The sequence below is a fragment of the Euprymna scolopes genome, chromosome 31 (genome assembly GCF_053919585.1).
Source record: "Euprymna scolopes isolate OS-2025 chromosome 31, ASM5391958v1, whole genome shotgun sequence".
In the NCBI taxonomy this organism is placed as follows: Eukaryota; Metazoa; Mollusca; class Cephalopoda; order Sepiida; family Sepiolidae; genus Euprymna; species Euprymna scolopes.
The window spans coordinates 25,500,503-25,512,938 of NC_136512.1; positions in this window are offsets into that span (position 1 = coordinate 25,500,503).

A 12,436-nucleotide genomic window follows, 5' to 3' on the forward strand; every position below is an offset into this window, starting at 1 on the left:
CCATTGTAGGATACTTCTTTAAATGAGGCATTTATTTTTATGTGTAACTACAAAATATAGCATTCTTCACATCACATATACATCGACTGAGTAATGGTTATTAGCATATCACATTGAATTTAATCATTTTAAATAATCAGCTCGATTATATTACTTATTCGACAAAATAGCCTCGTTTATACTGTACTATTTAAAAATATAATTTAAAATGTAATTATTTAGTTTATTTTCATTTCAATTTATATTTTATTTAACTTAAATTAACTTATTAGTATCGTAAATCTGAAATCTTTTAATTTTCAAACCAGAAAACCAAGGAGAAGAAATGTAATAGTTGCATTCTTTGAGCACGTTATTAAATATTTTCTACTAGATTTGTTTTTATTTCGAAATATTCTTCTATTCTAATTTTTTTTTCGGTTATTCTTAATTTTTAAGTAACCTTTTGGTACTCATGCAGAGAGTGAAAACATACGCAAACGTGACACCAACATCCGGAATAAACCGAGCGCCGCTGAGGAAATTAAGCCGACCGTCGCCGATGAAAGAATCACAATAAAAGGAAAATTACCTTAAATTAAAAATTTTATTAACTGTAAAGAAAAATTTTATAATAATATTTTTTGCTTTGTTTTGTTTTGCTATATATATATATATATATATATATGTTTCTGATGTATATATATATATATATATATATATATATATATATTTCTGATGTATATATATATATATATATATATATATATATATATATATATATATATATATATCAGAAATCACTTTTTCCACTGCTTCAAACGTAATAGATGTATGGAAACTAAAGCCGCTTTCAGGACTGCCAGCAACCATTGTAAGAAAGTAATAAAGAACGCAAGAGAGTTGTATGCTCAATCTGTTAAGTCCAAAGTAGCTGAGCAGCGGATGGTTCCCATCAGTTTTGGCAAATTGCAAACAGAATCCTGAACAGAAGCGTGTGCTCTATCCCAACTATTATCAATGGACCTGAGGTAATCTCGTCAGCATCAGACAAAGCCAAACTGTTTGCCAAGAACTTTGCAGCCAATTCTACCCTCTGCGACCAAGGCCGCCAACCTCCAATGTTTCCTCCTGTATCAGAAAACATGCTATGTGATATACAAATATCTGTATGTGATATTGCCAAGCTAATAAAAAACCTTGATTCCAGTAAAAAAAACCGGCCCTGACGGTATTCCAATTATAGTACTCAAAAAACTTCAACCAGAACTAGCGCCCATACTTACAAAACTTTTAAGCGTTGCCTTAAGGAAAATTGCTTCCCGTCACCCTGGAAAATCTCATCAGTATGTCCTGAATTTAAGAATTCAGGTGATCGTTCATCCCCCTCTCAGTACAGGCCAATAAGTCTCCATGCGCGTCATGAGTAAGTTGCTGAAATCTGTGTTAAATAGAGAAGTAATCAACCATCTCAGCAAAAATAACCTTAATAGTGACACACAATATGGTTCCTGTGCTGCTTGATCTACAGCAGATCTGCTTACAGTTATATCTCATAGGATTAGCGAACCTCTCAACGGGGGCAACCTTTCTAGGGCAATTGCTCTTTATATATCAAAGGCCTTTGATAGGGTATGGCATAAAGGTTTACTTCACAAGATCTCCAGCTATGGTATAGCTGGAAATGTCTTCTCAATTATTAAATCATTTCTCTCTGATAGGTTCATAAGAGTAGTAGTTGATGGGCAAAAATCAGAAGCTCAGAGTATAAATGCTGGAGTCCCTCAGGGGTCCATCCTGGGCCCAACTCTTTTCCTGATCTACATTAATGATTTTCCAAATCACATCCTTACATCATTCGTAGACATTTTTGCTGACGACACTACCATCTATGGTAGCACATCTAAGACAGTAAACGATCAAGTTCTCTCCGATTCTCTCTCCTGTGATCTTGATCACATTGCAAAATGGGGAAAGGAGTGGCTGGTTACTTTTAATGCATCTAAAACCAAGCTTCTCTCTTTACATCATCAACGTTCTGATCCCCATCTGGCATCAATTAAAATGAATGGCTCTCGTCTTGGGGAGGCCTCAAGTTTTGACAGGTTTCTGGGCTTGATCTTTACTCCTGATCTTAAATGGAATACGTACATCAAATCTGTTGCTAAGGCCGCTGGAAAAATGGTCGGATCCTTCTATAGATCTAGTAGATATCTCACTGCTGATGCAATTCTCTATCTAAGAGCCAGATACGTCCAAGGATGGAATATTGTTGCCACATATGGGCAGGAGCTGCTAAAAAAGACTTGTCCTGCCTTGATAGGGCTCCAAATAGACTTCCAGGCCTGATGGGAGATGTCCTTTTCTCTTCGCTGCAACCTCTATCTCACAGAAGAGGTGTTGCGAGTTTGTCTCTGCTTCATCGTTATTTTCATGGAAAGTGTTCGACTGAGCTTCAATCTATGGTCCCCCCTCGCCAAACTTTCACAAGAAACACTAGACTAGCTGAAAACATTATCAATAATTTTCCCCACTCTTTATCTGTGCCTAAACCTAAACATAGATTCCATGATCAAAGCTTCTTTCTTAGAACTGCACGCCTGTGGAATTGTCTTCCGTTTTCCTGTTTTCCAGCTGTCTATATTATGGTTGTCTTCAGGTCCAACGTGAACAAGTTTCTGATGAGCCGTTCCACTTAAGTTAACAAATTTACCGAACTTCCATTACTATTGATTACTATATTGTCCTTTTGACTACTCTACACTCTTTAACACTTATCCTTGAGTGGCCGATCGGCCCTGATACGTGGTGACGCCTATGTGAAAAAAATGACTGTCAATGGGTTATATTAACCCATTGACAGTCATTTTTTCTATATTAGATTTATTGGTAAGAAAATTGCGTTAAAATAACTTAAACGTAATACGGAAATGAACGATGTAAAAAAAATGCAGAAAATATTAACAATTGTTTATTTGGATAATTTAAATGCGAAAAAAAAAACAATTGGGACGCTGAAAACGTACACAATAAAACAATACGTTGTAAATGGGGTAAAGTTGATTTATTTGTTAGAAAATTGTGACAGTATAGTTCCAGTACAGAATAGTTGCAAAACATCCCCACTTTTCCCATGTTGAATAATAGTGTATAAATAATAGCGTTAATATTTTAGTGCGCAGGTAAATTCTGCAAAAGTAGCAATTCATGTTTATTTGTTTACGCTGTTATGGGTTAATGTTTATGTACGCATACACAACCGGAAGTCGTAAATCGGATGTTGGGTTGCAATACCCATTACAAGGTCATTGAGTTTTATAATTATATAGATTTAATATAAAATATATATTTTTTTTTACCATATATGATATCACATACATCACTGTGGTATAATTATTACCATAAATTGATATTTTTTTTAGTTTACCGACCCCTCGAAATTCACGTTTGAATTATTGACTGTTATAAGTTTTTGTTGGGGGGGCTGAGAATGAATATTGCATTTATTTCTTGCGCAACCGAGTAATTATTCATATTTGAAGACATTTAGTATCCAACGTAATCACTATAGTTTGGCAAGCAATATGGCCGCCCGTGCATTTACTAAAAAACAGCAAAAAGAGCCAAACGAGCCAAAAAAAAAAATGACCCCATGCCTTCTTTCACTTTCTCATAATTGGACAAATAATTATTTTTATTATAAAATGACATTTATTTTCGTTTTTTGACACAAACCGATTTTTTTCTTCTGACACCAAATCTGATAATCAAACCAGTCACAAATTTACCGTTTGTATGGTATGGACTCCTGGACACTGAAGAAATGTTAGTTTTAATAAAGAGGGGGATTACTTTTCTATGATAATTTAACCTAACATGAGCACCCACACGTTGACCCTCCCCCCCCAAAAAAACACATCTTGTTTATATTTGGGCGGGGGATGTCGGCGGCTGGGGGGATGTTGAGGAGTTGTTGTAATTTTACTATCTAGAAATGTTTCCTGTAAAGGTGTGTTTTTACATGAGCATAAATAAAAGACAAGGTCAGACGTTTAAAACCATTGCCGTAGACCTGACATCAGACTGCTTCAGTCACGATATGTTCTGCGTCTTCATCAGGAAGTTCAGAAAAACTCTACATTCTGGCTCCAAATCAAAGCAGCAGAAATGTAGTTTACCACGAGGCTCTTCAATGAAAAGTTCTACAAAAGGATATGATGAAAAAATGATATTATCTGATTGTGGTATGTTTTCAGTATTCAATGTGTTAGATAAGATTTAAGCCTCGAGTTAAAATTTACTTCCCTCTTAAAACATCAACTTATTGGAAAAGTGCCCACAAATCGCGTATCTTAGTGTGCAAAAAAGTACCGTGCGATGCGCGGTATCTTTGCTAGTGTATATATATATAGTAGTTTGAAAATATATCTTTTTCGACGGGCGAGTGTGGAGTTAATACACACTCCAGGAGAAATATTTCTAGCACTGATTCCTAGCCCGATGTTTAGAGCCGTCGACTGTTAATGCGACGGTTGTAGGTTCGATCCACGTCCGGGGAAAGGTTTGTGTCTAGTCTCACTGATGAGTTGTGATACAACGAACAGTACCGTATGTGGATGACAAATATAAATATATCATGTTTATTGATACATGCGTTGTTTTGGTCTGTTCTTTAATATCTATAGATCGAAACATGTTATTGCCAGTTTTGTAAAACTTATGTATATGCTTACAAATACATGTTATTATAAATAGCTCTATTCATAATTAATCACTATCATAAAAAGCCTGGTTATATATTTCATAAAAGAAGCATGGTTTCTTTGTAGTTGATCTGTCTTTTGAACTCCTTTAAAATCCAAGTAAATAAGACGGAATATCTTATGGGCTTCCCTGACTAATTGCTCAATTAAACTGGATTTTATTCAATGCACGTAAATACACATACAATGAGGGTTTATATATGTGAAGTGGTCAATGAGTCAACAATTCAGCGCTTGTTTTGTATGAGAATTGGGCATATTTTTACTATTTAAGGAGGCGTTCACTCAAGAAGTTATTTATATTGATTGAAGACGACCATGTTGTAGACAGATGTTAAGCATACCAGGGAACCAGTCAAGAATTCTATGTAAAAGTCTTCGTTCATTAAATTTTAGTTTAGATTAACCTACTGATAGATGATAGAGAAATTTTTAGTAGTGGCTGTAGCTTGACGAGTGTTTTTTTGTAAAACTTTACCGGCAGGGATTTATTGAATGAACATAGGCCAGCTGTTGGTATAAAAATTTTGAAAAAATTAAGGCAGAGCAGAGGGAGGTTCGCAGCGTTTCTTCTGGAGGAAAAGAAGTTCCAGGGAGAGAAACGTGTCTATGTGATAATAAAAACGATAAAACATCTGGCGATACGTGGTTTATCCGGAACGGAAGAAACAATATGATTCGGTGAGTTTTAATCTAACAAAGGTTTTCAAATGGGCCGTATATCCTTTGAGTTTCAACGTAGACTTGGGTATTTAGCAGAGAAATATGGATTGTTTCTCCCTTTATTTTCGTATTTCTTCAACTTAAATAGGAGAGAATGGCAGGTAAATAGTGCGTATTTTCTCTTGATGATCTGGCATTACCTGGAAACTGAAGCATAATGCCTACAATAAAAAAGCAGCCTACTAAATATTTAAGATGTGGGGGAAAAACTATAAATAAAGATGGCAAAACTATCAATATTTCTATTCTAAATACTCGACATGAAAGCTGAGGAGATATACTCGTAATATTGTCGTTTGAATAAAATCCACTATAAAGATTTTCATTTCTTCCTTTAACACACACACACACACACACACACACACCCACACACACACACGCATATAGATGTATGTATATATATATGATGATTGCAACGTCTCTTGTCAGACGAGTGCCACTCCCTCAGGCATTTAAAATCTATGAGCCCAAATGCCTAAAGGAGTATCTATACAAATATGATGTTACAGAGTCTTAGCTTTCTACGACAGCTAAGTCTCTCTCTCGGTTCAAAATGTTGAGATCCAGCAATATAGCATGTGGCCAGAAAGTGGGTGCTCATTCTAAGTTAAATTTAAATTAAAAAGTGATCACCCACTTTTCGAAAAAGTAATTTCTTCATATCATGAAAACTTTCTTTTGCGACGGAAACGGTTTGCAGATTCGTTTTTAGTACATTGAAATCTACAATAAAATATTTCGTTATATATGAACATGAGACGGGCCTGAAGTAAAATAATACCGGATTTTGGGGGCAGATTTGCCATTTAGTTGTATAATATCCTCAAACCAGGTAATCACTAAGAGGGGCTCTTAAAAGTCGTTACCTGTATCGATCAAAATTTAAAACCACTGATTATATGTCAGCCTACATCACATTAACATATATTGAGTGAGTTCCTGACAGTATTTTGTATAGTTTTTTTAGTTTAAACTCATTTTCCCAAAATTTCCCCAAACTTAACGTGTTCGATGCAGTCTGCCGCCATTTGTATTTTTCAAATATACCGATAAACACTGCATGTTTTTGAACGGATTAAACATTATACATTACATAAAAAACACTACAATCTTATCCAGTTAGGTAGAACATTTACTTTTCTTGCCTTTTGATAACATTTATTTGTTATATATTCATTTTTTGACAACTTCTTTGTATATGTTAATACACACCCTTTTCATTTAATGTAACGTTTAGTCAGCTCGAAAAACAGTGTTTATCGGTGTATTTGAAGATACAAATTGTGGCGGACACTGTTGATTATGTTAAGTTTGAGAAAGTGAGTTAAAACTAAACAACTATACAAAATACTGTCACAAACCCAGCGATTATGTCAGCCTATGTCATGGTAACATATTCGGTGGATTTTTGACACTGTATTGTATAGTTTTTAGTTTTCAACTTATTTTCCCAAACTTAACGTATTCAACAGTCTGCAACCATTTCTGTTTTTCCAGCCGATTAAACATTTTACCTTACATAAAAACACTAAACAATTATCCAGTTAGGTAGAAATGTTACTTACCTTACCTTTGCTTTCATTTGTTTTTGGACAACTTTTTCGAATCTGTGTATAGTAACCCCCCCATCACTCAAATATTAATTACTAACTAACATTTGTATACAGAAGAAAAAAAAACATTTAGCGTTTCAACGTTAGCTTTATCACCTGATTGTTGGTCAAGCCCAAGCAATGATTTGCGGTAATCTTGAGGATCAGGATCCTATTCTGCAAGAGTACCATTTTTTCATTTTTTTCTTTTTTTTTTAGAGTGGGTTGCTGTACTAAGAATATAAGAAACATACATTTTCTCTTTTTATTAGCATTTTCCATTACACCAAATTTAACCACAGCAACGCGTGGCAGGGTACAGCTAGTATATATATATATATATATATATATATATATATATATATATATATATATATATATATATATATATATATATATACTAGCATGGTTGAGCGGTGTTTGGAGGTGTGTGTTGTGCAAAAAAAAAGGGGAAGAAGGAAGGAAGGCTCGAACCCGTACCGCGAAGAAGGAAAAGAACGGTAGCAAAACGTTACATCTTTGCTATTACGACAACCGCCAAACCGGAAGTGACGTAGGTTTAAATTAAGGCTAGACAATTGAAAAGAGTGGATGACTTTCAAAAGTACCGGCGAAAAAAGAGAGCTCTCCCAGTAGAAAAGTGCCCAGTTGAAGGTGATGATATTAATGTTTTTAGCCAATTTTTCGATATTTGTCGTCTGAAAGGTCGAACTTAAAAACGGCCAACGTTTTTTTATCACCCCCTCCCCAAAACCACACAGCTACAAACACCCGGGCCATTGCGAGTACCCCCTCCCGCTAGTATATATAAAAAATGGGCATGCCTGTGTATGTGTGTGTGTGTGTGTGTGTGTGTATGTCTGTGTGTGTGTATAGAGATTTGGGGAAATATTTGTGATTCGGCCAGAAATTTGGCTGTTAATAGGTCAAAGTTAAACGATTTGTCCTTTGAGAACTCTACCAAACTCCTTAGACAATTTTGGTCATAAACAATTGAAATTTTTGATATAGGTTCGTTGGACATGGACCGAACTTAATAAGTTGATTTGAGCCCAAAACAATAAATGTTAAGGGTTAAAGTTTAAAAAAATTAACCTCTGAGGTCTCTACACTATAACTCAGACAATTTCTGGTGAAATTTTACATAAAGTGTATTCAGACATGGGGCTAGCTTTTTCATCGGTTTGGTCGAAATTTGTTAGTTACCAATATATACATTTATGCGTGTGTGTATGTTTGCATGTCTGCCGTAATCTTTTGACAGAGGCGACGGATTTTCACAAGATCAGTATCGTTTTGAATATCCACCTTTCAGACGACAAATATCGAAAAATTGACTAAAAGCATTCATATCCTTACCTTCAACCCGACACTTTTCAACATGGGGGGGTCGCTTTTGTCACTATATTTTTGAAAGTCATCCTACGTCACTTCCGGTTTGGCGGTGGTCGTAATAGCAAAGATGTCACGTTTTCCCCCGTTCTTTTTCCTTCTTCGTTGTACGAGTTCGAGCCTGCCTTCCTACTACCACTTTTTTTTTTTGCTCAACATACATATCCAAACACCCGATCTGGATCATCGACGTTAAGCTAGTTTGAACCAGGTCAGTACTAAAATCATTTGGGTCTTCCAGGTGTTGCATATGTTGCCCGTTTATCACAGCAGTGTTTCCAGTCGTCCTGAACTTCTCGTTGACACTGAATTCAAACAGGGCGTGTGCGGTTGGTTATTGCGCAAGCCTTGCCTCCAAATCACACACGCAGCTGCCTCTCCAGTGGGTATCCTTTGCCTTTCGAGACTGAAAGAAAGGCATTGCATGTGTGTATGTGCATGTGTGTTTATCGTGTGTGCGTGTGTATGGACTAATGCTACACATTTGATGCGTCGTAAAATAGAATAGAATAGAGAATGTGGGGCAAATTCTGGTTACCCAATATTACTCTCTATTCAATATATAGGAATGAGAAATACGTAAGCTTATGAATAAACTATATGGGCAAATACTCGCTAGAAACGAACCTACACAACGAATTAAGCTTAGCATCAAAAGAAGCAAAATGCGCTTAAATGATTAAACAATTCAACCTACAAAAGCAAATAAACCAATGCGCATGTCAACGCTCAGTAGATTCGTTTATCACAAAGGTATGCAGAGAAATATCAGATCAGGCCCGGCCACAGCCATGCGGCGTTATTCAGCACACAACACCCCTACAGCCAGGAATGTCAGCATTAGAGGCGTAGAGAAGTGAAACTTGGATGGTTGGGGAGGGGGGCGAAAGTGATAACATGACGTGCTGAAGGAGAGAGTCGAGCTCCGATGGAGTTCGGGGTAAAGGCATGCTATTGTTGGGCGAGAAAGTAATTATTCAAATGGACGTGGCGAATGCATTCTCGTCTAAAAGGGTAAAAACACCAATCTAGGTTGAATGAGTCGATTGAGGCATTGCGCTTCCGCGTTTATTAAATCTTCACACTTTCGCTTTCTCTTTCGTTTTAACTTTTACTTCTACTTTCATTTTCGATTTCGCAGTCGTTTTTATATTTTATCAAACCGACATTTTGTTTGTGCGTTTTGTTTTGACCCTCTCGTCTAAACACTATAACGCCGTGCGCAATTCTCCTCTGGCGGCCATAATATTCTCCCGAATAATCTCCTCCTTATCTTGTCTTATTTTTCCCACTCTCCTCTTTTTTTAATTCCTAGGCTGTTTACTCGTGTTGATCTACGTTAGTTCCGATCTCCCACTTCTTTACGTCTCTATTACCCTTATCGCCTATTTTCTTTCTACATTGAATTATATATATATATATATATATATATATATATATATATATATATATATATATATATATATACATATTTAAAAGAGTGTAGCCATCTACAATTGTAGGTTTTTCAGATATTTATATTTTTTTAATATTTTAAAATATTTTAAAATATAAAAAATATAAACATCTGAATAGCCTACAAATGTTGATGTTACACTGTTTTAAATATGCATTTTTCTGTCGTTGGAACTATACAACCATCACTTTATACACATATGTACATATATATATATATATATATATATATATATATATATATATATATATATATATATATACATACATATATATATGTGTATATACATATTATTTGTAGTATTTGTATTGTGTGTAGAGTTATTTATTTTAATAGCTTTGCATACATTTCAGGATGCTATCATTTTTAACCATTAACAAAAAGAATAAATAATTAACCAATTAAAACTAATGGAAAAAATGATAAATGATTAACCAAGGAAAAGAAAAAGTATAAATTGTTCAGAACCAATTCCTCCCTGGCGATGAATCCTATCGAATTGGAAAGTACTCGAACTAATGATAAACATGGTGATTGCTTTAGCCAGTTTCCGCCAGAAGTGATCCAGATGTTATCCAGATGTTGGAAAGCATCAAATATAGAATTAATAGACAGAAACCTTTTTTTTTATTAATGAAGCACGCAATAATATATATATATATATATATATATATATATATATATATATATATATATATATATATATATATATATATATATATATATATATATATATATATGGCGGGTATCTGTGTTTGTACGTGTATACAATCATTTCGTTTTTTTTCTGATATTGGTCGTCTTATATTGGTCTTCTTATATATCTTTGCGTTTTTTTTTGTCATAGTATTATATTTTTAGTTGCAATTACTTATAACCTTTCTTACCAACATTATCATTCACCGACTCATAAAACGGTATCATGTTTTCCTTTACGCCATATCGATATAGCCAACACAAGAATTAAAGCAGTTGAAGCTCTCCCCAAACCATACAGTTTGGTAAAAGGAATTAGATCTCTTCATATTGTGGGCTACTTTGAATACTGAGTCAGGTATCTCATGACGTCTTTTAATTCTAAATTGACACTAAGTCAAAGCTTCTTACGTTTCGATTCGATCGGGTTTTGTCTTTTATAACTGGTCATAGTCATGCAGGCATGCGTTATCGTACGGTCATCGAATGTAAGCCAGCTTTAGTCTGGTTAATACGAACTGATTGCCCACTGTATATGGCTAGATGTTGTATACATAATTTGCTTAACTCGGTATTGCTCCACAGTCGTGTTCACTCGATTATAGCTGCTGGAGTCAAGCAGTGCATATACAGGAAGCTTACGATTGTGTATTGCTAAATTTCATCACTATTGTAGATTGAGTCTGGTTATTACGAACTAGGTGATCACCTAAAATACACAGTGTTGTATATATAGGGTCACACAGTGACAATGAAAGTTCTTTGTAAACGTACAAGTCGTTCGGATTTTTGTGAAATTTTATGAAATACGTATTATACATCATTTAAAAATGTTTCTTTGGTTTCGGTTTCTTAAGAGTATTTTCTTGAGTTGAATGCGCATATTACGGGCAAACATTTAATTAGGAAATTCAAATCTTTATCATCTGCATTAAATTTGATGTATAGACACAACTCCATATAATATTTTCTAAGTCAGTCAGCAGGTTATACATTGAAATATGCCAAATAACATTTTAAGGCCAGGCTATTAAAAATAAATAAAACAGCAAGAGTCTCGAAATTTAGTTTTGAAAAAATTTATCTGGAGTCGCTTGACAAGAATATGAGAGTGACCTCATTTTTATGTAGCTTTGTTTTTGAATACAACAGCAACACTACTACTACTACTACTACTACTACTACTACTACTACTACTACTATTCCGTCTACTACTATATATATTATGTATATAAATCTATAATATAAAGCTAAACGCATGTGTGTGTGTCTGGTCACGAATAGGCTCCTATATGGTTGACTATTATAGAAAACTAATAATATATTATGATAGAAGAGGTATCGAGACACAGGAATGGGTATGTTAGATCTGGCATAATGCTGATTCATTAAAACTGTAGGGGCTGCGTTTGCGCCTGGCCTCAATAGAATGGAAATAGGCACAAACTTTAATAAAGACATTTTATATCTATCTGCGTAAGTATACTTTGATAATTATGTTTCAATTTGAAGAAATATGGAATAATAAAATTACGGGATGTTCGTTCGCGCCTTACCCCTATAGAACGGAAATATGCCACAAAGTTTAACAAGGTTTTTTAATATAGATCCACAGAATATTGTGATAAGAGTTTCAGTGTTAACAGGCATGGTATAATAAATTATGGGGGTTATCTATTTTATTTTTACTGTCATCATATTTTGCGTTGGTTTTCATACTCCCAAATTCGAAGCTATCTCTTTACAACCCTTCCTTTTCATAATCTATCACACTTTCATAAATCAGAGTTCATTTTCTGTGGGCTGTTTTTGAACTCAGTCAACGACGTGTACTT